A 27,784-nucleotide genomic window follows, 5' to 3' on the forward strand; every position below is an offset into this window, starting at 1 on the left:
TGCACCCAGATTCATAAAGCAAAGCTTACTGGAGTAAGCAAATGGATTAATAGCAACTCCATAATCACCGGAGATTTCAACACCCACTGACGGAACGAGACAGATCCTCCAAACAGAAAATTAATAAAGAAATAATGGACTTAAGCAAATCTCTAGAACAATTGGGTCTGACTGACATTTACAAAACATTTTACCCAAAATCCACTGAATATACGTTCTTCTCACCAGCTCACGGGACATTCTCTAAGATTGACCATATCCTAGGACACAAAGAAAATCTCAAGAAATTTAAAAAATCGGAAATCATACAATGTACCTTCTCAGATCACAGTGGAATAAAACTAGAAATCAACCCTAACAGAAACTCACATTTCTACACAAAAACGTGGAAATTAAACAACCTCCTACTAAATGATTACTTCATAAATGAAGAAATCAAGACAGAAATAAAAAAATTCTATGAAGAAAACGACAATGGAGAGACAAGTTATCAACTCCTCTGGGATACAGCTAAAGCAGTTCTGAGAGGAAAGTTTGTCTCCATAAATCCCTATAACCAAAAGTCAAGAAGATCACAAATAGACAATCTAATGAAACGACTCAAAGAGCTGGAGAAAGAAGAGCAGACCAACCCCAAACCCAGCAGAAGAAATGAAATCAACAAGATCAAATCAGAACTAAACGAAATTGAAAACAGAGAAGCTATTTAGGAGACTAATAAAACAAAAAGTTGGTTATTTGAAAAAATAAACAAAATTGACACACCATTGGCTAAGCTAACAAAAAGCAGAAAAGAGAAATCTCTAATAAGCTCCATCAGGAACAAAAAAGGAGATATCACAACTGATCCCAAAGAGATACAAGATACAATTTATGAATACCACAAAAATCTTTATGCACACAAACTGGAAAATGTGGAGGAAATGGACAAATTTCTAGAAACACACAGCCTCCCTAGGCTCAACCAGGAAGAAATAAATTCCCTGAATAGACCAATCTCAACAGCTGAAATAGAAACAGCAATTAAAAATCTCCCTAAATAAAAAGTCCCGGTCCAGATGGCTTCACACCTGAATTTTACCATACTTACAAAGAAGAACTAGTACCTATCTTGCAGAAACTATTCCACAACATCGAGAAGAACGGAAACCTCCCCGACACCTTTTATGAAGCGAATATTACTCTGATACCAAAACCAGGAAAGGATGCAACAAAAAAAGAAAACTACAGTCCAATATCCCTAATGAATATAGATGCAAAAATTTTCAACAAAATCTTAGCTAACCGAATCCAGACACTTATCAAAAAAATAATCCACCACGACCAAGTGGGCTTCATCCCAGGGATGCAGGGATGGTTCAACATACGTAAATCTATAAATGCAATTCACCACATAAACAGAACCAAAAACAAAGACCACATGATTCTTTCAATAGATGCAGAAAAAGCTTTTGACAAAATTCAACACCCTTTCATGATACGAACACTTAAGAAAATAGGCATAGAAGGGACATACCTAAAAATGATGCAAGCCATATATGACAGACCCATAGCCAACATCATACTGAATGGGGAAAAATTGAAATCATTCCCACTTAGAACTGGAACCAGACAAGGCTGCCCACTATCTCCACTTCTGTTCAACCTAGTACTGGAAGTCCTGGCTACAGCAATCAGACAGGAAAATGGAATCAAAGGTATCCAAATAGGGGCAGAAGAGATCAAACTTTCACTGTTTGCTGATGATATGATATTGTATCTAGAAAACCCCAAAGATTCAACCAAGAAACTCCTGGAACTGATCAATGAATTTAGTAAAGTCTCAGGATACAAAATCAATACACAGAAATCAGAGGCATTCATATACGCCAACAACAATCTAATTGAGAACCAAATCAAAGACTCAATTCCCATTCACAATAGCAACAAAGAAATTAAAGTACCTAGGAATATACTTAACCCAGGAGGTAAAAGACCTCTACAGGGAGAACTATGAAACACTGAGGAAGGAAATAGCAGAGGATGTAAACAGATGGAAATCCATACCATGCTCGTGGATTGGCAGACTCAATATCATCAAAATGTCTATACTACCCAAACTGATCTACAGATTCAATGCAATACCTATTAAAATCCCATCAGCATTCTTCACAGATATAGAAAAAATAATTTTACGCTTCGTATGGAACCAAAGAAGACCCCGAATATCAAGAGCAATTCTAGGCAACAAAAACAAAATGGGAGGCATTAACATGCCAGGTATCAAACTATACTACAAAGCTGTAGTAATTAAATCAATATGGTATTGGCACAAAAATAGGAATATTAACCAGTGGAACAGATGTGAGAATCCTGACATAAAACCATCCTCATATAGTCATCTAATCTTTGACAAAGCAGACAAAAACATACGCTGGGGAAAAGAATCCCTTTTCAATAAATGGTGCTGGGAAAACTGGATAGCCACCTGTAGAAGGCTAAAACAGGACCCACACCTTTCACCTCTCACAAAATCCAACTCACGCTGGATAACAGACTTAAACTAAGGTATGAAACTATTAGAACTCTAGAGGAAAAAGTTGGAAACACTCTCCTAGACATCGGCCTGGGCAAAGAGTTTATGAAGAGGTCCCCAAAGGCAATCACAGCAGCAACAAAAATAAATAAATGGGACATGATCAAACTACAAAGCTTCTGCACAGCCAAAGAAATTGTCATGAAAGTAAACAGACAACCTACAGAATGGGAGAAAATTTTTGCATCCTATGCATCCGATAAGGGACTGATAACTACAATATACTTAGAACTCACGAAAATCAGGAAGAAAAAATCAAATAACCCCATTAAAAAGAGGGCAAAGGACTTGAACAGAAACTTTTCTAAAGAAGACAGAAGAATGGCCAACAAACATATGAAAAAATGCTCAACATCTCTAATCATCAGAGAAATGCAAATCAAAACCACAATGAGATATCACTTAACCCCAGTGAGAATGGCCTTTATCAAAATATCTCCAAACAATAAATGCTGGCGTGGTTGCGGACAGAGAGGAACACTCCTACACTGCTGGTGGGACTGCAAACTAGTTCAACCTCTGTGGAAAGCAATATGGAGATACCTTAAAGCAATACAAGTGAATCTACCATTTGATCCAGCAATCCCCTTGCTGGGCATCTACCCAAAAGATCCAATGACACTCTACAAAAAAGACACCTGCACTCGAATGTTTATAGCAGCACAATTCAGCATTGCAAGGCTGTGGAAACAGCCCAAGTAGCCATCAATCCAAGAATAGATTAATAAAATGTGATATATGTATACCATGGAGTACTATTCAGCTCTAAGAAACAATGGTGATATAGCACATCTTATATTTTCCTGGTTAGAGCTGGAACCCATACTACTAAGTGAAGTATCCCAAGAGTGGAAAAACAAACACCAGATATATTCTCCAGCAAACTGGTATTAACTGAGTAGCAGCTAAGTGGACACATAGGTACTACAGTAATAGGGTATTCGGCAGGTGGGAGGGGGGAGGGGGGTATATATATATACATAATGAGTGAGATGTGCACCATCTGGAGTATGGTCATGCTGGAGACTCAGACTTTTGGGGGGAGGGGGGAAATGGGCATTTATTGAAACCTACCCCCATAATATGCTGAAATTAAAAAAAAAAAAAGGAGTATGGCTTGGTTGGTTCTCTTTTTCTTGCATTCTTACCATGTGGTCTCTTAGTAAACAATGGCTTCTCCTCCATATTCTGCCTTCAGTTTTAGCAGCCTCAGGTGATTATTGCATGTGTCCAATCTTCAACTTTTAAACCACAAATATCATGAACAAAGTTAACCTCTTCTTTATAACCTCCTCACTCTCAGGTATTCTATTAGAAAAAGACTACATAGACTAAGATACAGCCCCATCAGTTTTTGCCTCATGTGTTTTGAAACTCTGTGGTTGGGTACATACACGTTAAGGATGGTTATGCTTCTTGGAGAACTGACCCCTTTCTTACTTCAACTCTTCTCTTAATCTGTGATAATGTTCCTAGCTCTGAAATTCAGTCTTTCTGAAATTAACATAACTACTCCTACTTTCTTTGTATCAGTGCAAGCATGGTGTCTGTTTCTCAACCCACTTACTATTATTCTACCTGTCTTTATATTTAAAATGAGTTTTTTGTAGACGCCGTATAATTGAGTGTGTTTTTTTTATAATTATAACTGATATGGTCAATATAAAAATAAAAACATTTTAATCTATCGGAGGCTAAAACTCCAAACTATTTGAATTTTAGTTCAGTATTCTTTGTCTACATTATTTAGTATTGTCTTTTAAAAGAAACAGTCTATAAAATCTTATTACAAATGGATATTAAAAATTGGTCTATGCACATCAAAGGAATTGAATCAATAATTAAAGACCATCAAAACAAAAAGAAAGAAAGAAGACCCAGAAGGGTTCACATGTGAATTCTATCAAACATTTAAGAAATAAATTATATCACTTCTCTACAACATTTTCCAGAAAATCAAAGCGGGAGGAATACTTTTCTAACTCATTTTACAAGGTTAGCATTACCCTAGTACCACAACCAAAGACATTATAAGAAAAGAAAATTATAGATCAACATCTCTCACAAATATATGAATATACATGCAACAATCCCAACCAAAACATTAGAAAATAAAGTCTAAAAACATGTAAAAAGAATCATATCTCATGACCAAGTGGAATTACTTTAAGTATGCAAGGATAATTCAACTTCAAAAACCACATGATCATGTAATAAATAAATGCAGAAAAAGCATTTGATAAAATTCAATATCCATTTATTATACATGTCAGTAAACTTGAAATAGAAGCTAACTTCTTCAACCTAATGAAGACTATCTAGAAATAAACCTACAGCGAATATCATATCATTAGCATGGGAGTTTAAAAAAGTCAGACCTTTTCAACTACCATCAGGAATAACTCAAGGATTTCTGCTTTCACTACTTCTTTTTAACCTTATCCTGGAAATCCTATTTAATGCAATAAAACAAGAAAAGAAAATAAAAAGTATACAGATAGGGAAAGTAGAAATAGAACTGCCTATATTACAGAAAGCATGATTATTTATGTGGAATATCTAAAAGATTCTAAAACAATAATACTCCTGGAGTAAGTGATTATAGCAGATTGCAGGATAAAAGGCTGATATATGAAAGTTAATGGTTTTATATATACCAGCAACAAACAAGTGTAATTTGAAACTAAAAATACAACACCATTTACATTAGCACACAGTAAAATAAAATACTTGGGTATAAATCTGAAAATACATTTTCAAAATCTATATGTGGAAAAAACAAAGTTCTGATAGAAAGAAACCAAAGAAAAACCAAATAAATGGAGACATATTCCATGTTTAGGTATGGAAAGATTCATTATTGTCAAGTTATCAGTTCTTTCCAAATCAATTTCTTAAGGCAATCCCAATCAAAATTACAGCATGTTATGTTATGAATAACAACACACTAAAAATTATATGTTGAGGAGAAAGACTCAGAATAGCCAACACACTATTGAAGAGAAACACAAGATTACAGGATTAACATGACTCAACTATAAGATTTACTACAAAGTTACAAAATCAAGTCAGCATGGTATATATGAAAGAATAAGACAAATAGATAAATTGAACAGAATAGAGAACTGAGAAATAGATCTATATAAATATAGTCAACTGATATTTGACAAAGGAAATTAAAGGAGCCCAGATCTACTTTTCAAGCACTACTTTTCAACAAGTAGTGCTGAATCAACAAAGAATCAACTTGCAAAAAAAAAAAAAAAAAAAAGGGAAAAAAAAGAAGAAAAAGAAAAAATTAACCTAAAATCATACCACACACCTTGCATAAGATTTACCCCAAAATGATCCTAGACCTCAAGCAAACAAAGAAATAAGCAAACAAAACAAAAAACTACTAGAATATTTTTAGAAGATAACATAGAAAAAAAATTGGATTGCTTTGGGTTTGACAATGACGTTTTAGATAAAACAACAAAGCTAAAATCTCTGAAATCAATCCTTGATAAGCAGGATTTTATTAAAATTAAAAATGTTTGGGGTGGAGCAAGATGGTGGACAAGAAACACTGCCAGAAAGAGTGTCTCTGCAGAAAACACAGATTCTAGCAGATATTAGAAAAAAGAAACAAGAAGACGCGCATACAGCGGACGAGGGCCGGAAGGAGGGGTACCTGAGACCCCGGGAGACTCCACGGGAGGAGGCTGTGGAGGAGAACTGGAGGCTGAGACCACCAGAGCAGCCCGGAGACCAGTGGCAAGGGTAGGTGGATTTGCTGTTTTCCCTCCCCTGCATTTGAGACTGCTGGTGGGCTCCCCACAGGTGGAGAGACCTGCGGTCACCAGCCCAGAGATGGCCGCCACCAGCCAGCAGTGAGCCTGTAGCAGACATGGCACCAGGTTCCCAACTTCCTCCGGGCACCTCCATGTGCACAGACCCGAGCCGCGGGGCAGGCGCCATATTGCCTCCTCCTCCCCTCCGCCGACCCTACCCGCGGCTGCCCAGAGAGACAATACAGCCACCAGCCAGAGGCACCTCCAGGGAACGGGACCTTCCCTTTTGGGACCCTACAGCTGACTCAGGGGAACTCAGACTGTGAGCTCCCTACCCGCCAGCTCTCCCAGGTGCTGCTGGCATGGTGTATCCAGGAGAACGGTGCCGACTCAGAGACTGAGAGACATAGACCCAGCTTGGGCTCCCTGTGGGTGAATTGGGACCAGAAATCCTCTCCCTGGTTGGGATACAGTTTGAACTCTGGGACCCAGAGGTCGGACCTGCAGACCAGATCCCCTGCACCAAGGGCTAGCATTGCCCAGGGCACAGAAGGGTTATTCATGAACAGCCTACTGAGGTGTGTGTGCCTCCAGGGGTGGATCAGCATCCTAGAGGGCAAAACTCCTCCCAGGAGAAGGCCGTGCGCCCAGCCCAGGTGGCGTTCCTGTGCAGGGAACCTCCCTGCCGGCATCACAGTCCCGGGAGGCCTGGTGGCTTGTGGTCTGGCCTGCTGGCAGAGGCCCAGGAGTAGCTACGGAGTTGAGGAGGGTGGAAAGAAGCGAGGCCCGCTCCAGACTGCGGGTCTCAGACAGCCCCACCCCACAAGCAGACTTTCTGGCTGAGCGGGACCATTCCACCCCGCCCTGACAGCGTTTCCTGGAAGCAGAGAACAGAACTTTGACCCCTGCTAATTGCCTGAGGGCAGGCTTACCCAACCCAGCTCCACCCAGAACAAGAGCTGATAATAGGACACAAAATCAACAGCATAGCCTGTTCCTCCAAGCAAACACCACCTACTGACAGGGACGGCATCTTGCACAGCCTTTCCACGGCACCCACTGACTCAATATACAGGGAGTGGTCCAATCTCACCCACAGACACCACCTAACGCCTCAGAAACTAAACAAAGTGTGTGAATACCCAAACAATAACCTAAAGGAAAGAACAACTGATCACCATGGGAAGAAATCAGCAAAAGAACTCTGGAAATATGAAGAACCAAACGGAAAACACACCCCCAAAGAGGAGCACCAGCCCCCTAGAAACGGACACCAACCCAAATCAGGCAACCAAAATGACAGAAGAGGAATTTCGTATGTGGATCATAAGAACACTCACCCAGCTGCAACAACAACTCAATAACCAACACAAAGAAACCACAAAAAGCCTCCAGGATATGGAAAAAGAAATAGACACAATGAAGAAAAGTTTAAACGAACTCCTGGAAATGAGGAATCAATTCAAGGAACTACAAAATACAGTGGAAAGTCTCAAGAACAGGGTAGATCAAACAGAATAAAGAATCTCAGAGCTTGAAGATAACACGCTCCATTAAATAAATCAGTCAGCAGAAAGAGTGTCTCTGCAGAAAAGACAGATTCTAGCAGAAATTAGAAAAAAAGAAGCAAGAAGGCGAGCATACAGCAGATGAGGGCCGGAAGGAGGGTTACCTGAGACCCCGGGAGACTCCACGGGAGGAGGCTGCGGAGAGAACTGGAAGCTGAGACCGCCGGAGCAGCCCGGAGACCAGCAGGAAGGGTAGGTGGATAACTCACCTTTCCCCTCCCCTGCATTTGGACTGCTGGTGGGCTCCCCGGCGGGTGGAGAGACCTGCGGACACCAGCCAAGAGATGGCCGCAGCCAGCTACCGGTGAGCCTGTAGCAGATACCGCACCAGACTCCCAAATCCCTCGGGGCACCTCCGTGTGCACAGACCTGAGCAGCGCGGCAGGCGCCATATTGCCTCCTCCTTTCCTCTGCCAATCCTACCCGTGGGTGCCCAGAGAGACAATACAGCCACCAGCCAGAGGCACCTCCAGGGAACGGGACCTTCCCTTTTGGGACCCTACAGCTGACTCAGGGGAACTCAGACTGTGAGCTCCCTACCCGCCAGTCCTCCCAGGTGCCACTGGCATGGTGTTCCCAGGAGAAAGGTGCCGACTCAGAGGCTGAGAGACACAGACGCAGCTTGGGCTCCCTGTGGGTGAATTGGGACCAGAAATCCTCTCCCTGGTTGGGATACAGTTTGAACTCTGGGACCCAGAGGTCGGACCTGCAGACCAGATCCCCTGCACCAAGGGCTAGCATTGCCCAGGGCACAGAAGGGTTATTCATGAACAGCCTACTGAGGTGTGTGTGCCTCCAGGGGTGGATCAGCATCCTAGAGGGCAAAACTCCTCCCAGGAGAAGGCCGTGCGCCCAGCCCAGGTGGCGTTCCTGTGCAGGGAACCTCCTCGCCGTCATCACAGTCCGGGGAGGCCTGGTGGCTTGTGGTCTGGCCTGTTGGCAGAGGCCTAGGAGTAGCTGCAGAGTTGAGGAAGCTGGAAAGAAGCAAGGCCCTCTCCAGACTGCGGGTCTCAGACAGCCCCACCCCACAAGCAGACTTTCTGGCTGAGCGGGACCATTCCACCCCGCCCTGACAGCGGTTCCTGGAAGCAGAGAACAGAACTTTGATCCATGATAACGACATTGGTGGTGCCTGAGGGCAGGCTTACCCAACCCAGCTCAGCCCAGACCAAGAGCTGATAATAGGACACAAAATCAACAGCATAGCCTGTTCCTCCAAGCAAGCACCACCTACTGACAGGAACGGCATCTTGCAAAGCCTTTTCATGGCACCCAGTGACTCATTATACAGGCAGTGGTTGAATCTCACCACAGACACAAACTAACGCCTCAGAAACTAAACAAGGCGTGTGAATACTCAAACAAAAACCTAAAGGAAAGAAACAACAATTGATCGACATGGGAAGAAATCACCGAAAGAACTCAGGAAATATGAAGAACCAAACGGAAAACACACCCCCAAAGAGGAGCACCAGCCCTCTAGAAATGGACACCAACCAAAATCAGGCAACCAAAATGACAGAAGAGGAATTTCGTATGCGGATCATAAGAACACTCACCGAGCTGAAACAACAACTCAATAACCAACACAAAGAAACCACAAAAAACCTTCAGGATCTGGAAAAATAAATAGACACAATGAAGAAAAGTTTAACCGAACTCCTGGAAATGAAGAATCAATTCAGGGAACTACAAAATACAGTGGAAAGTCTCAAGAACAGGGTAGATCAAACAGAAGAAAGAATCTCAGAGACTGAAGATAACACCCTCCAACTAAATAAAACCATCACAGAGATAGAGCAGAGAAACAAGAGAAAAGAGCAAAGCCTACAAGAGCTGTGGGATTATGTGAAGAAATCTAATGTGATGGGCATAGGGTTACCAGAATGAGAAGAGGACAACACGCAAGGGTTGGACAAGCTATTTGAAGATATAATAGAGGAAAATTTCCCAGGCCTTGCTCAAAATCTCAATATACAAGTTCAAGAAGTTCAGAGGACCCCTGGGAGATTCAATGCACACAGGAAGACGTCACGTCATGCAGTCATCAGACTGACCAAAGTATCAACTAAAGAGGCCCTTCTAAGAGCTGTATGATGAAAGAAGCAAGTAACATACAAGGGAAAGCCAATTCGAATAACACCAGACTTCTCTAATGAGACTTTACAAGCAAGGAGAGACTGGGGCCCCATTCTCACTCTTTTGAAACAAAACAATGCCCAGCCTAAAATATTATTCCCTGCAAAACTAAGCTTCATATAACAAGGAGAAATAAAGACATTCTCTGACAAGCAAAGGCGCAGAGAATTCACCAACACAAGACCAGCCCTACAAGAAGTACTCAAATCAGTGTTACGCATGGAACAACATAATAAAAACTCATGAATATAAAAACAACCAAAACCCAAAGATTAAAGGCCAGACATTACAATGGCTCAAGAGAGAAATCAAAGAAACAACATCCAACCCAACAGAATGAACAGTAATCTACCTTACCTATCAGTTCTCTCAATCAATGTGAATGGCTTAAACTCTCCACTCAAGAGACATAGGCTGGCTGAATGGATAAGAAAATACAGGCCAAGTATATGCTGTCTTCAGGAAACACATCTAACCTGCAAGGATGCATATAGACTAAAAGTAAAAGGGTGGAGATCAGTATTCCAGGCAAGTGGGAGGCAGAAGAAGCCTGGCATGGCAGTTCTAATTTCAGACGATTTAGTTTTTAAAGCAACAAAAGTAGTGAAAGACAAAGAGGGTCATTATATAATGGTGAAGGGCACACTTCAGCAAGAAGAGATAACAATTTTAAATATATATGCATCCAACTTAGGTGCACTCAGTTTCATAAAGCAAACCTTACTGTATCTAAGCAAATGGATTAATAGCAACTCAATAATCACCAGAGATTTCAACACCCCACTGACGGCATAAGACAGATCCTCCAAACAGAAAATTAATAAAGAAATAATGGACTTAAATAAAACCTTGGAACATCTGGGTCTGACTGACATCTACAGGACATTCTACCCAAAATCCACTGAATATACGTTCTTCTCATCAGCTCACGGGACATTCTCTAAGATTGACCATATCGTGGGACAAAAAGTGAATCTCAAGAAATTTAAAAAAATAGAAATCATACCATGTACCTTCTCAGATCACAGTGGAAGAAAAGTAGAAATCAACCCTAACAGAAACACACATTTCTACACAAAAATGTGGAAATTAAACATCCTCCTACTAAATGATTACTTCATAAATGAAGAAATCAAGATGGAAATGAAAAAATTCTATACTCCTACAGTGCTTGTGGGACTGAAAATTAGTTCAACCTCTGTGAAAGCAACATGGAGATATCTGAAAGGGATAAAAGTGATTCTCCCATTTTATCCAGCATTCCATTGCTGGGCATCTACCCGAAAGATCCAATGACACTCTACAAAAAAGACACCTGCACTCGAATGTTTATAGCAGCACAATTCATAATTGCAAGGCTGTGGAAACAGCCCAAGTGCCCATCAATCCAAGAATGGATTCATAAAATGTGGTATATGTATACCATGGAGTACTATTCAGCTTTAAGAAACAATGGTGATATAGTACATCTTATATTTTCCTGGTTAGAGCTGGAACCCGTACTATTAAGCGAAGTTTCCCAAGAATGAAAAAACAAGCACCACATATACTCACCAGCAAGTTGGTATTAATTGAACAGCACCTAAGTGGTTACACAGGTACTGCAGTAATAGGGTATTGGGCGGGGGGAGGGGGGGTGGGTATATACATATATAATGAGTGAGATGTGCACCATCTGGGGGATGGTCATGCTGGAGACTCACACTTGTGGGGGGAGGGGGGGAAATGGGCATTTATTGAAACCTTAAAATCTGTACCCACATAATATGCTGAAATAAAAACCAGCAAATAAAAAAAAAAAAAAAAAGTCTATCCATCAGGACTTCTCTATCGTGGCTGGCCAAGGAGTCCTGCTTTCACTGCCAGAGCCTCATTCCGCTGAATATGATATTCCTGAAAAAAATAAATAAATAAATAAATAAATCAGTCACAGAAATAGAGCAGAGAAACAAGAGAAAAGAGTAAATCCTACAAGAGCTGTGCGATTATGTGAAGAAACCTAATGTGAGGGTCATAGCCTTAGAAGAAGGGGAAGAAGACAACACTCAAGGATTGGACAAGTTGTTTGAAGATATAATAGAGGAAAATTTCCCAGGCCTTGCTCAAAATCTTAGTATTAAAGTTCAAGAATCTCAGAGGACCCCTGGGAGATTCAATGCAAACAGGAAGACGTCACGACATGAAGTCATCAGACTGACCAAAGTATCAACTGAAGAGGCCCTTCTGAGGGCTGTAAGACAAAAGAAGCAAGTAACATACAAGGGAAAGCCAATTCGAATAACATCAGACTTCTCTCATGAGACTTTATAAGCAAGGAGAGACTGGGGCCCCATTCTCACTCTTTTGAAACAAAACAATGCCCAGCCTACAATATTATTCCCTGCAAAACTAAGCTTCATATAAGAAGGAGAAATAAAGACATTCTCAGACAAGCAAAGGCTCAGAGAATTCACCAAGACAAGACCAGCCCTACAAGAAGTACTAAAAACAGCGTTATGCACGGAACATCATCATAATAACCGACGAATATAAAAACAACCAAAACTCAAAGATATTAAAAGCCAGATATTACAATGGCTCAAGACAGAAATCATAGCAACAACATCCAACCCAACAGAATGATCAGTAATCTACCTTACCTATCAGTTCTCTCAATCAATGTGAATGGCTTAAACTCTCCACTCAAGAGACATAGGCTGGCTGAATGGATAAGAAAATACAGGCCAAGTATATGCTGTCTTCAGGAAACACATCTAACCTGCAAGGATGCATATAGACTAAAAGTAAAAGGGTGGAGATCAGTATTCCAGGCAAGTGGAAGGCAAAAGAAGCCTGGCGTGGCAGTTCTAATTTCAGACGATTTAGTTTTTAAAGCAACAAAAGTAGTGAAAGACAAAGAGGGTCATTATATAATGGTGAAGGGCACAGTTCAACTAGAAGACATAACAATTTAAAATATATATGCACCCAACTTAGGTGCACCCAGATTCATAAAGCAAAGCTTACTGGAGCTAAGCAAATGGATTAATAGCAACTCCATAATCGCCGGAGATTTCAACACCCCACTGACGGCACGAGACAGATCCTCCAAACAGAAAATTAATAAAGAAATAATGGACTTAAACAAAACTCTAGAACAATTGGGTCTGACTGACATTTACAAAACATTCTACCCAAAATCCACTGAATATACGTTCTTCTCACCAGCTCACGGGACATTCTCTAAGATTGACCATATCCTAGGACACAAAGAAAATCTCAAGAAATTTAAAAAATCGGAAATCATACAATGTACCTTCTCAGATCACAGTGGAATAAAACTAGAAATCAACCCTAACAGAAACTCACATTTCTACACAAAAACGTGGAAATTAAACAACCTCCTACTAAATGATTACTTCATAAATGAAGAAATCAAGACAGAAATAAAAAAATTCTATGAAGAAAACGACAATGGAGAGACAAGTTATCAACTCCTCTGGGATACAGCTAAAGCAGTTCTGAGAGGAAAGTTTATCTCCATAAATCCCTATAACCAAAAGTCAAGAAGATCACAAATAGACAATCTAATGAAACGACTCAAAGAGCTGGAGAAAGAAGAGCAGACCAACCCCAAACCCAGCAGAAGAAATGAAATCAACAAGATCAAATCAGAACTAAACGAAATTGAAAACAGGGAAGCTATTTAGGAGACTAATAAAACAAAAAGTTGGTTATTTGAAAAAATAAACAAAATTGACACACCATTGGCTAAGCTAACAAAAAGCAGAAAAGAGAAATCTCTAATAAGCTCCATCAGGAACAAAAAAGGAGATATCACAACTGATCCCAAAGAGATACAAGATACAATTTATGAATACCACAAAAATCTTTATGCACACAAACTGGAAAATGTGGAGGAAATGGACAAATTTCTAGAAACACACAGCCTCCCTAGGCTCAACCAGGAAGAAATAAATTCCCTGAATAGACCAATCTCAACAGCTGAAATAGAAACAGCAATTAAAAATCTCCCTAAATAAAAAGTCCCGGTCCAGATGGCTTCACACCTGAATTTTACCACACTTACAAAGAAGAACTAGTACCTATCTTGCAGAAACTATTCCACAACATCGAGAAGAACGGAAACCTCCCCGACACCTTTTATGAAGCGAATATTACTCTGATACCAAAGCCAGGAAAGGATGCAACAAAAAAAGAAAACTACAGACCAATATCCCTAATGAATATAGATGCAAAAATTTTCAACAAAATCTTAGCTAACCGAATCCAGACACTTATCAAAAAAATAATCCACCACGACCAAGTGGGCTTCATCCCAGGGATGCAGGGATGGTTCAACATACGTAAATCTATAAATGCAATTCACCACATAAACAGAACCAAAAACAAAGACCACATGATTCTTTCAATAGATGCAGAAAAAGCTTTTGACAAAATTCAACACCCTTTCATGATACGAACACTTAAGAAAATAGGCATAGAAGGGACATACCTAAAAATGATACAAGCCATATATGACAGACCCATAGCCAACATCATACTGAATGGGGAAAAATTGAAATCATTCCCACTTAGAACTGGAACCAGACAAGGCTGCCCACTATCTCCACTTCTGTTCAACCTAGTACTGGAAGTCCTGGCTACAGCAATCAGACAGGAAAATGGAATCAAAGGTATCCAAATAGGGGCAGAAGAGATCAAACTTTCACTGTTTGCTGATGATATGATATTGTATCTAGAAAACCCCAAAGATTCAACCAAGAAACTCCTGGAACTGATCAATGAATTTAGTAAAGTCTCAGGATACAAAATCAATACACAGAAATCAGAGGCATTCATATACGCCAACAACAATCTAATTGAGAACCAAATCAAAGACTCAATTCCCATTCACAATAGCAACAAAGAAATTAAAGTACCTAGGAATATACTTAACCCAGGAGGTAAAAGACCTCTACAGGGAGAACTATGAAACACTGAGGAAGGAAATAGCAGAGGATGTAAACAGATGGAAATCCATACCATGCTCGTGGATTGGCAGACTCAATATCATCAAAATATCTATACTACCCAAACTGATCTACAGATTCAATGCAATACCTATTAAAATCCCATCAGCATTCTTCACAGATATAGAAAAAATAATTTTACGCTTCATATGGAACCAAAGAAGACCCCGAATATCAAGAGCAATTCTAGGCAACAAAAACAAAATGGGAGGCATTAACATGCCAGGTATCAAACTATACTACAAAGCTGTAGTAATTAAATCAATATGGTATTGGCACAAAAATAGGAATATTAACCAGTGGAACAGATGTGAGAATCCTGACATAAAACCATCCTCATATAGTCATCTAATCTTTGACAAAGCAGACAAAAACATACGCTGGGGAAAAGAATCCCTTTTCAATAAATGGTGCTGGGAAAACTGGATAGCCACCTGTAGAAGGCTAAAACAGGGCCCACACCTTTCACCTCTCACAAAATCCAACTCACGCTGGATAACAGACTTAAACTAAGGTATGAAACTATTAGAACTCTAGAGGAAAAAGTTGGAAACACTCTCCTAGACATCGGCCTGGGCAAAGAGTTTATGAAGAAGTCCCCAAAGGCAATCACAGCAGCAACAAAAATAAATAAATGGGACATGATCAAACTACAAAGCTTCTGCACAGCCAAAGAAATTGTCATGAAAGTAAACAGACAACCTACAGAATGGGAGAAAATTTTTGCATCCTATGCATCCGATAAGGGACTGATAACTACAATATACTTAGAACTCACGAAAATCAGGAAGAAAAAATCAAATAGCCCCATTAAAAAGTGGGCAAATGACTTGAACAGAACCTTTTCTAAAGAAGACAGAAGAATGGCCAGCAAACATATGAAAAAATGCTCAACATCTCTAATCATCAGGGAAATGCAAATCAAAACCACAATGAGATACCACTTAACCCCAGTGAGAATGGCCTTTATCAAAAAATCTCCAAACAATAAATGCTGGCGTGGTTGCGGAGAGAGAGGAACACTCCTACACTGCTGGTGGGACTGCAAACTAGTTCAACCTCTGTGGAAAGCAATATGGAGATATCTTAAAGCGATACTAGTGATTCTACCATTTGATCCAGCAATCCCTTTGCTGGGCATCTACCCAAAAGATCCAATGACACTCTACAAAAAAGACACCTGCACTTGAATGTTTATAGCAGCACAATTCAGAATTGCAAGGCTGTGGAAACAGCCGAAGTGCCCATCAATCCAAGAATGGATTCATAAAATGTGGTATATGTATACCATGGAGTACTATTCAGCTCTAAGAAACAATGGTGATATAGCACATCTTATATTTTCCTGGTTAGAGCTGGAACCCATACTATTAAGTGGAGTTTCCCAAGAATGAAAAAACAAGCACCACATATACTCACTAGCAAATTGGTATTAACTGAACAGCACCTAAGTGGTCACATAGGTACTACAGTAATAGGGTATTGGGCAGGTGGGAGGTGGGAGGGGGCAAGGTATATACATATATAATGAGTGAGATGTGCACCATCTGGGGGATCGTCATGATGGAGACTCAGACTTGTGTGGGGTGGGGGGAAAATGGGCATTTATTGAAACCTTAAAATCTGTACCCCCATAATATGCCGAAATAAAAAATAAAATGTCTGCTCTCAGAAAGACACTATCAAGAGAATGAAAGGACAATCCAAATACTAGGAGAATATATTTACAAAGACATATCTGACAAAGGACTGTCATCAAAAATGTACAAATGACTCTTAAAACTCAACTGTAATAAAACTAAACACCCAATTTAAAAATGGGCTAAAGAGCTTAACAGATACCACACCTATGAATATACAGAGATGGCAAATAAACATATGAAAAAGCACACCACATCATAGAAAATGCAAGTTATAACAATATTAATATACCCCTATTCACGTATTAGAATGACCAAAATTCACAATATTGGCAAGATCAAATGCTGGCAAGACTGTGGAGCAACAAGAATTCTCATTCATTGCTGGTGAGAACACAAAATGGTACAGCCTCTCTGGAAGGTGGTTTCACAGTTTTGTACAAAACTATGGACACTTTTACCATGTGATCCAGCAGTCCTGCTCCTTGGTATTTATCGAAAGAAGTTGAAAACTGCTGTCCACACAAAACCTGCATATGGAGGTTTATAATTGTTTTATTCATAATTCCCAATGTGGAAGCAACCAAGATTTTCTGCAGTAGGTGAGTGGATGAACTGTGGTACATGCAGGCAGTTAAATGTTATTCAGCATGAAAAAGAAGTGAACTATCAATCCATGAAAACACATGGAGAAAAATTAAATGTATACTGCTAAGTGAAAGAGGCCAAACTACAAATGATATATACTGTGTACTTACCAAATATATGACATTCTGGAAAGACAAAACTGTGGAGACAGTAAAAAGATTAGTGGCTGCCAGGTATTATGGGGGATTGAAGGATGAACAGTCAGAGTAAGAATATGTTTAGGGCAATAAAACTACTCTGCATGATACTGTCACAGTGGATACATGGTATTACACATTTGTCTGAAACCATAGAACACCAACAGCATAGCTAGTGTAAACTGTTAACTTAGTGTAATAATGCAGTGTTCATGTGGATCCATCAACTGTAACACATGGACAATTTCAGGGGGGATGTTGATAATGGGGAGGCCACCCATGTGTAGGGGCAGATACATGTAGGAATTCTCTGTATCTCCTGTTCAATTTTGCTGTGAACCTAGACCTGTTCTAAAATCTAAAGTCTATTCTTAAAAACAAAGAATTCTTATTAATTTAAAAGAAAAACAATTCTGCTTTTTTGGCATAAAGCCATTCTATATAAACTTTAATCTGTTTTCCAGTTCCCCTCTGTGCTGCTGTCTCACCTGAGTGACACTTTGCTCCAATTCAACTTATTTGCCCACCACTCTAACAGGATGTCTCTCCTTCCAAATTTCAGGAATGTTACAGCTACTACAAAACCTATCTCTGGTGGAGTAGATCCCAAAATAGCATACAAAGCCTTTTATGTTTAATTATAATACATGCCCAAGTACCTATATTGTAACAAAATTTGGCTGCATGTATATTTTCATGAAATGAATATGAATAATGAAGATGAATAATATTATTAATGATAGGTAAATAGAGATAGAAATCCTTAAAATGTATATATGAATATCAATTCTTTATATATTCTAATAATAGTCTTCCCTACCCCAGGCCCTCAGCCACCCAGATTTCCTAGTGCCTAATGTAGGAAGAGATGAATTCGGCCTAATCTTTTCTGCCAAAGGTATACTCTGTCTGATATCCAGCTCTATGTAATTATTAGCACATAGCACAAACTGTACAATAACAGCCACCTTGGTTTAATCTCTTCTATTGCAATTCCGAAAAGGAAAAAGCACACACTTAGTAAGTTTAACTTCCTTGTTCTCCCTTTTACCCCAACAACAGCCTTAGACAATGGGGTAAAGGCAAGATTGGGAGGTCAAAGTCCTTACCAATAGGATGAGACACAGCCCTAGGTCTGCATTAGAGATAAAAGGGTGAAGAATTTCCTTGTAGCATGCTGCTGGCTGGCTGGTTTGGCTGCTGCTAAGGGTCCTTCTGATCAGAAGTAAAGATTTTGCTTTGCAGAGACAATCTACACTGTCTGACAGTTTTCTTAATGACACCATGGGATACTTCCAACAATTTGAGGGCTCCTGTGGGATCACCCATTCCCTTTGGAAGGACTACTTGATCCCTTCTCCAGGGTGAGAGGTATCCTGCTACCTCATTGTGGCAGCACTTGAGATCCAGGTGACCAAGACTCCCCAAAGTGGTGAAAGTACCTGAGCTGTCCATGATACAGGGAACAAGGCCTGAGCAAGAACCACAGCAACCAGGTAACTGTGCAGAGACCAAGGTAAAAAAGTCATGGGGACAATGAAGTATGTCCTCAGTGATCAGGACATTTCAGAAGGTGTGTGTGTGTGTGTGTGTGTGTGTGTGTGTGTGTGTGTGTGTGTGACTGAGACATGCCTTGGGAATGAAGCGGTTATGAAATGCTGATCCACAGTTCTGTGGCTGCCTCATGTGACTGAAGGTGGTATGTAGTCTTGAACTAGAGCTTAGTCGACACCCAAATGTAAAGAGGAGCCTAAATTCTCACCAAGGGAGTGGCCAGAGATGGATGAAGTGGAAGTTGAGATGTCAGAAACCTCTGGGGTGGGGACAGTTGAACCTCTAAACTAGGACACACATACACCCAGGAAACCAGGATGGGAAATAGCACAAGTAAGAAAATCTCTAGAGAAAATAGAGGTAAAGATAAAATTCCCCCTGATAGCCCGCTAGGACTAATAGATGGTAAAATATTGTTGTTTTATAGGGATGCAAGAACCCATCATTAAACTTCCCTTCTCTTGGCCCAAATTTTGTTGATACAAAGACTAGGTTTGTTTTGCCAACTTTTAATTGAATATGTTAATAGCAAAAGTCTTGCTCTCAGGAAAAAATTGACTATGTCCAGTGGTAGAGAAGAGACTGTATTGTTTTGTTCTGTCTTAAAGGGAGAGACAATGAAGAAACAGGAAAAGAGGAAAAAAAGAATCCCTCTCCCCCTGGTGACCCCGTTTCCCCTCTACTTTCCCCTTTCAACCATAAAATCCCATGTGCTGAATATTCTCAAAATGGAAGGCCTTTATTTGATCTCGTGGAGGCAGGAGCCAAACAAGTGAGAATGGAGGAGATGGATCCTGACTACTCGCAGGTGCCTCAGAATCCACAAGTGGAAGTTTAAACTGGCCTTCAAGGTCTTTGATAGCAAGGATGGGGAGAGGCAAGTGGAAAAAGAGAGAGTGGGATGGATAGTGGCCCTGAGCATAGAAAAAAACTTTTCGAACAGTGTCTGCCTCTACAAAAGAGTTTTTCACAGACAGAGATACCCTGAAGGCCAAAGAAAAAAGACACCAGGAGCACGTCCTGCTCTGGGAAGTACAACCTGCTTGCTCTACAACCAACTGGGTACCTGAAGAAAAATGCCCCAGGGATCAGAGTGTGGGGCCAGAACTGACAGTCCTCCCCAGAGCTGGCATCCTCCACACCCACAGATCCAATGGAACTGCTTCATTCTAATGGACACGCCCAGCTTTGGGACAAGTTCAATGTGGTCACACTGCTGTGGCATAAGCATATTGCATATAATCATATTGACTTTAGTAAACACTGGCCCTGCTTACTCTACTCTCCCTGAATTTTCATGACCTCTGTATCTCCATCATGAGAGTGAAAGGTAAAATACAAACTCTTTGTGTATTCTATAGCCTCTCTGCCCTCTGGGAGATAAAGTCTTTGCACATCCATTTTGTGCTTCCCAATTGCCTTACCCTACACTGGAAAATGATACATGGTTCAGTTAGGCACCTAACTCCTTTAACATCACAGGGTTCCTCTCTTGGGCTCGTGGAAAAACATAACTGAGAATTTACATACAACCTTCTTTTATGCTTTATCTAGACCTGGAGTCCTATCTCTATGATTTTAGCAGGAAAGTAAGAAACAAGATAGAAGGAACCAGTGAGTAGGAGAGAGAGAGATGGAAAGAAAGGTAAAGATATGAAAATGCATTTTTGATAAGGAAAGTTAGAAGAAAGAGAATAATTTTGTATAGAAAGGAAACTTGAGGTCGGGCGTGGTGGCTCACGCCTGTAATCCTAGCACTTTGGGAGGCCGAGGCGGGCAGATTGCTCAAGGTCAGGAGTTCAAAACCAGCCTGAGCGAGACCACCTCTCTACCAAAAATAGAAATAAATTAATTGACCAACTAAATATATATACAAAAAAAAAATTAGCCGGACATGGTGGCGCATGCCTGCAGTCCCAGCTACTCGGGAGGCTAGGCAGTAGGATCGCTGAGCCCCGGAGATTGAGGTTGCTGTGAGCCAGGCTGATGCCACAGCACTCACTCTAGCCTGGGCAACAAAGTGAGACTCTGTCTCAAAAAAAAAAAAATAAAATAAAAATAATAATAATAAAATAAAAATTTAGAAAGGAAACTTGTATGAAAATTTATGTCCTAACAAATAACTGGTGGCTTAAGAAAGAAAATCTGGGACAAAAACAGAAACTCCGAGGATGTCGAAGATAGTCTGTGCAAGTGGAGATACGGTTCGTGGAGGAGAATTTACAAAAGGATTCTATATGTCATTAAGTTGGAAATCATGAATGATAAATCTCTGGTTAAACCAACAAAGTTTTCTGTTCTCAGTTTATAAGATTTATATATAAAGCTTCTTGGAACTTCTGTTCTTGCATACCTGTTTAAACAAATGAACAAAATACATTAAAAGTTCAAAATTCAATCAATCTGCCAGTACAGAGTTAAAATGTAGAGTTTGTTAAACTTTCTATGTATCTTTTGCCTACTAAAGCTACATTTGATAAGTTACTGGCATTGCAATAAAACTCACTGAACTATGTTATCATAAATTCAAGGCCAACTGGGAGCAGCCAGTTACTCATTTGAAACTGTAGAAATAAAAACAAAAAAAGAGGTAAAAAGAACCTTTACAATTTTATGATTCGTGTCCTGCCTCTACTCTCAGTTTTAAAATCGTCTGAATTCAAACCCCTCTCCCTTTGTGACACAAATAAACTCTCAGCTGAGGTAGGGACATCTCAACCTCCATGTCCAGCAGGAAGCAACTACAGAAGAGACCTCCACCATTATTCTCCAGATTTTAAATTCATTAAATATAATTTTTTACCAAAGAGAGGGAGAAATCAAAGGTAATCTTCCTAATAACCTATCTAACCTAAATAAACTATCAAACATAAAGTAAGAGAAATAAACTCACAACAACACTATACCTTTATCTTTCCCTAATGACCCATCTAAGGTAGCCATTATAAAAGTCAATGATTTGAGGCAGTTTCAATAGAAACTGGGTATAAAAATGAAAGAGCCTGGTTAATATCGATCAAATATTCTGTCTGAACACTAAATAAGTGCGATTGTTATGCCTGAGTGACAGGAAGCCTGAAGACCTAAATATTTTCCTTTACACTTGGATGGTCTGTAGATCCTATGGGCATGCACTACATGGTAGCTCTCCTCCAGTAGACCATGCCATGAGGAAATAAATCATGCAAAACCCCATGATTACTTTTCCATGATATGAGAAGTTTTCCAGCTCAGCCTTAGAGGACCATGAGGCTACCACCCTCTGATGTCAACTTTACCTCCTGTCTCTCTAGACAGGAGGAGGGGTGGTGACTCTTAGAACCACAATAGGGTGCAATGAAAGCTTGGCCTGCTAGAATTTACAGGATCAGTGTACCCTCTTCATATCCCAAGGAGACCTCTGGTGGTAATGAAAGACCAACAATTTAACGTCCTATTGAAAAGCTAGAGTGGCATCTGAACTTTGGTGCAATTGGGGTCCCTTTTACGCTGGCATTCCATCAGCTCCCGATTCAGGAGAGAGAACATCAGACGAAAAAAAGAAACAGATAGTCTGAGAGGATCTTTTGATTCTCATATATTTCTTGATGCTATTAGAGTCTCCAGAAGGGTACCAAATGAATTCAAAACTAGACATCAAATAAGGGTTATATTTGAATCTTTATTCTTCTGGTGGTCCACTGTAAATAAAAATGTAGGCTGAATCAACTATGTATACTACAATCCACAAAGATTTGTAAATTATATCAGGGTTGCCATCAAAAATATAGCTGAACAATTAGGGCCTGCCAACAAAATGACCTGGGGAAATAGAATGGCTTTGGACATGATATTAACAGAAAAAGGTACAGTGTGTGTCATGATTGGAGGCCAGTTCTGCACTTAAATCCCCAACAACACAGCTCTGGAAGGCAGAACAACCAAAGCTCTGCAAGGACTTACTACCTTGTATGAATGAAGTAACTGAAAACCCCAATGTAGATAACCATTTCACCAGCATCATGGAGCAATGATTTGGAAAACTCTACCTTGCTCATGGATTGGCAAAATCAACACTGATAAAATGGCCATACTACCCTGAGTGATCTACAGAATTAATGTAGTTCCTATCATAGTACCATCATCATTCCTCACAGATGTAGAAAAACTAATTGTATGCTTTGTATGGAACCAGAAAAAACATCATATGGCCAAAGCAATCTTATGCAAAAACAACAAACTAGGAGGTATTAGTTTACCAGACTTCAAGCTGTAATACATGGCTATAGTAACAAAAATAGCATATTACTAGCACAATAACAGAAATATAGACCTTTGGAAAAGGCATGAGAATCTAGACATGAAAGCATTCGCATATTTTCATGTAACCATTGACAACACAGAGAAAAATATGCACTGGGAAAAAGAATCTCTTTTCAATAAATGTGTTGGAAAAACTGGATAACTATATACAGAAGATTGAAACTGGGTACCCACCTCTCACCTCTTACAAAAATCAATTTATGATGGATAACAGACTTAAACCTAAGGCATGAAACCTTAAGAATCCTAGAAGAAAATGTAGGAGAGACTCTTTAGGCAGCAGCCTAGGCAAAGAATTTATGAGGAAGACCCCCAAAACAATCACAGCAGTAACCAAAATTAAGAAATGGGACCTGATCAAATTAAAAAGCTGTTGCACAGCCAAAGAAGCTATCATTAGAGCAAATAGACAGCCTAAAGAATGATAGAGCACTCCACTCTAGCTTGGGCAACAAAGCAAGACCCTGTCTCCTAAAAAAAAAAAAAAAGAAAAGAAAAAAAAAAAAGAATGATAGAAAATATTTGCTTTCTACACTCTGATAAAGAGCTGATAACAGGAATCTATCTAGAGCTCAAAAAAATCAACAAGAAAAATTCCAACAACCCCATCAATAAGTGGGCAATGGAAATGAACGGAAACTTTTCAAAAGAAGACAGAATAATGGCCAGAAAACATGTAAAAAAAATGCTCAACATCTCTAATTGTCAGGAAAATGCAAATGAAACCACAGTGAGATATCTCCTAACCCCAGTGACATTGGCCTTTATCAAAAACTCCCAAACCAACAAATGCTAGAGAGGATGGGGAGTGATAGGAACACTCTTACACTGGTGGTGGGACTGCAAATTAGTACAACCTCTCTAGAAAAGAAATCAGAGACACCTCAAAGAAGTAAAAATAGAAATACCATTGGATCCAGCAATAGCACTATTAGGCATCCACCCATAGGAACAAAAGACATTCCATAAACTCTTTGCCCAGGCCGATGTCTAGGAGAGTGTTTCCAACTTTTTCCTCTAGAGTTCTAATAGTTTCATATCTTAGGTTTAAGTCTGTTATCCAGCGTGAGTTGGTTTTTGTGAGAGGTGAAAGGTGTGGGTCCTGTTTTAGCCTTCTACAGGTGGCTATCCAGTTTACCCAGCACCATTTATTGAAGAGAGATTCTTTTCCCCAGTGTATGTTTTTGTCTGCTTTGTCAAAGATGAGATGGCTATATGAGGATGGTTTTATATCAGGATTCTCACATCTGTTCCACTGGTCAATATTCCTGTTTTTGTGCCAATACCATATTGTTTTAATTACAACAGCTTTGTAGTATAGTTTGATACCTGGCATGTTAATGCCTCCCATTTTGTTTTTGTTGCCTAGAATTGCTCTTGATATTCGGGGTCTTCTTTGGTTCCATACGAAGCGTAAAATTATTTTTTCTATATCTGTGAAGAATGCTGATGGGATTTTAATAGGTATTGCATTGAATCTGTAGATCAGTTTGGGTAGTATAGACATTTTGATGATATTGAGTCTGCCGATCCATGAGCATGGTATGGATTTCCATCTGTTTACATCCTCTGCTATTTCCTTCCTCAGTGTTTCATAGTTCTCCCTGTAGAGGTCTTTTACCTCTTTGGTTAAATATATTCCTAGGTACTTTAATTTCTTTGTTGCTATTGTGAAGGGAATTGAGTCTTTGATTTGGTTCTCAATTAGATTGTTGTTGGCATATATGAATGCCTCTGATTTCTGTGTATTGATTTTGTATCCTGAGACTTTACTAAATTCATTGATCAGTTCCAGGAGTTTCTTGGTTGAATCCTTGGGGTTTTCTAGATACAATATCATATCATCAGCAAACAGTGAAAGTTTGATCTCTTCTGCCCCTATTTGAATACCTTTGATTCCATTTTCCTGTCTGATTGCTGTAGCCAAGACTTCCAGCACTATGTTGAACAGAAGTGGAGATAGTGGGCAGCCTTGTCTGGTTCCAGTTCTAAGTGGGAATGATTTCAATCTTTCCCCATTCAGTATGATGTTGGCTATGGGTCTGTCATATATGGCTTGTATCATTTTTAGGTATGTCCCTTCTATGCCTATTTTCTTAAGTGTTCATATCATGAAAGGGTGTTGAATTTTTTCAAAAGCTTTTTCTGCATCTATTGAAAGAATCATGTGGTCTTTGTTTTTGCTTCTGTTTATGTGGTGAATTGCATTTATAGATTTACGTATGTTGAACCATCCCTGCATCCCTGGGATGAAGCCCACTTGGTCGTGGTGGATTATTTTTTTGATAAGTGTCTGGATTCGGTTAGCTAAGATTTTGTTGAAAATTTTTGCATCTATATTCATTAGGGATATTGGACTGTAGTTTTCTTTTTTTGTTGCATCCTCTCTTGGTTTTGGTATCAGAGTAATATTCGCTTCATAAAAGGTGTCGGGGAGGTTTCCGTTCTTCTCGATGTTGTGGAATAGTTTCTGCAAGATAGGTACTAGTTCTTCTTTGTAAGTATGGTAAAATTCAGGTGTGAAGCCATCTGGACCGGGACTTTTCTTTTTAGGGAGATTTTTAATTGCTGTTTCTATTTCAGCTGTTGAGATTGGACTGTTCAGGGAATCTATTTCTTCCTGGTTGAGCCTAGGGAGGCTGTGTGTTTCTAGAAATTTGTCCATTTCCTCCACATTTTCCAGTTTGTGTGCATAAAGATTTAAGAAGTCCCCAAAGGCAATCACAGCAGCAACAAAAATAAATAAATGGGACATGATCAAACTACAAAGCTTCTGCACAGCCAAAGAAATAGTCATGAAAGTAAACAGAAAACCTACAGAATGGGAGAAAATTTTTGCATCCTATGCATCCGATAAGGGACTGATAACTAGAATATACTTAGAACTCACGAAAATCAGGAAGAAAAAATCAAATAACACCATCAAAAAGTGGGCAAAGGACTTGAACAGAAACTTTTCTAAAGAAGACAGAAGAATGGCCAACAAACATATGAAAAAATGCTCAACATCTCTAATCATCAGGGAAATGCAAATCAAAACCACAATGAGATATCACTTAACCCCAGTGAGAATGGCCTTTATCAAAAAATCTCCAAACAATAAATGCTGGCGTGGTTGTGGAGAGAGAGGAACACTCCTACACTGCTGGTGGGACTGCAAACTAGTTCAACCTCTGTGGAAAGCAATATGGAGATACCTTATAGCGATACAAGTGAATCTACCATTTGATCCAGCAATCCCATTGCTGGGCATCTACCCAAATGATCCAATGACACTCTACAAAAAAGACACCTGCACTCGAATGTTTATAGCAGCACAATTCATAATTGCAAGGCTGTGGAAACAGCCCAAGTGCCCATCAATCCAAGAATGGATTAATAAAATGTGGTATATGTATACCATGGAGTACTATTCAGCTCTAAGAAACAATGGTGATATAGCACATCTTATATTTTCCTGGTTAGACCTGGAACCCATACTACTAAGTGAAATATCCCAAGAATGGAAAAACAAGCACCAGATATATTCTCCAGAAAACTGGTATTAACTGACTAGCACCTAAGTGGACACATAGGTACTACAGTAATAGGGTATTGGGCAGGTGGGAGGGGGGAGGGGGGTGGGTATATACATACATAATGAGTGAGATGTGCACCATCTGGGGGATGGTCATGATGGAGACTCAGACTTTTGGGGGAGGGGGGGAAATGGGCATTTATTGAAACCTTAAAATCTGTACCCCCATAATATGCCAAAAAAAAAAAAAGACATTCCATAATAAAGACATCTGCACTTAAATGTTTATGGCAACACAATTCACTATTGCAAGGATGTGGAAAACCCAAGTGCCCATTAATCCATGAGTGGATAAATAAAATATGGTATATGTATACAATGGAATGCTACTCAATTACAAAAAATGATGGTGATCTAGCACCTTTTATATTTTCCTGGAGAGAGCTTGAGCCCATCCTCTGAAGTGAGGTATCACAGGAATGGAAGAATAAACACCACATGTACTTGTCATCAAATTGTCACTAACTGATCAACACTAAGGTGCTCACGCATTAGCAATATTTATGAGGGTTGGGGTTTTGGAGTAGGTAAACTCACAACTAATGAACACAGGGAGAGTTGTAGTGAGCCAACTGCATGCCCCAAATCATGGCTTCGGTGTGGTAAAGTCATAACATGTAACCAAAATATTGGTATCCCCACAATATCCTGAAAAAAAAAGAGAGAAAACAAATGAAAGAGGTTGATTACGTAAGTTCTAACTTCCGTAATTATTGTATTTGGTGTCTTCATATTAGTTGGATGTTGCATTATCCCTTGTGTTAGGAGACTAATCCAGAGATTAATAGAAACAGCATTAACTAAACAACCTTTTCCACCTCCATATGAAAACAAGTTGTTACTATTAAAAAACCAAGAA

The 27,784-nt window shown here is 39.7% G+C and overlaps 1 protein-coding gene across 3 annotated transcripts in view; it reads right to left on the reverse strand.

Annotated features, from left to right (window-relative positions):
- Positions 1–27,784, reverse strand: part of LOC105865363 (amine sulfotransferase-like) — a 95,747-nt gene that overhangs the window by 64,742 nt on the left and 3,221 nt on the right. For all 3 annotated transcript variants that reach the window (XM_076003036.1, XM_076003034.1, XM_076003035.1), the window contains one exon: positions 27,463–27,573. The gene's annotated coding sequence lies outside the window, so the exon portion shown is untranslated. The remainder of the gene's footprint in view (positions 1–27,462; positions 27,574–27,784) is intronic.

Source organism: Microcebus murinus, chromosome 5 (genome assembly GCF_040939455.1).
Source record: "Microcebus murinus isolate Inina chromosome 5, M.murinus_Inina_mat1.0, whole genome shotgun sequence".
NCBI classification, from domain to species: Eukaryota; Metazoa; Chordata; class Mammalia; order Primates; family Cheirogaleidae; genus Microcebus; species Microcebus murinus.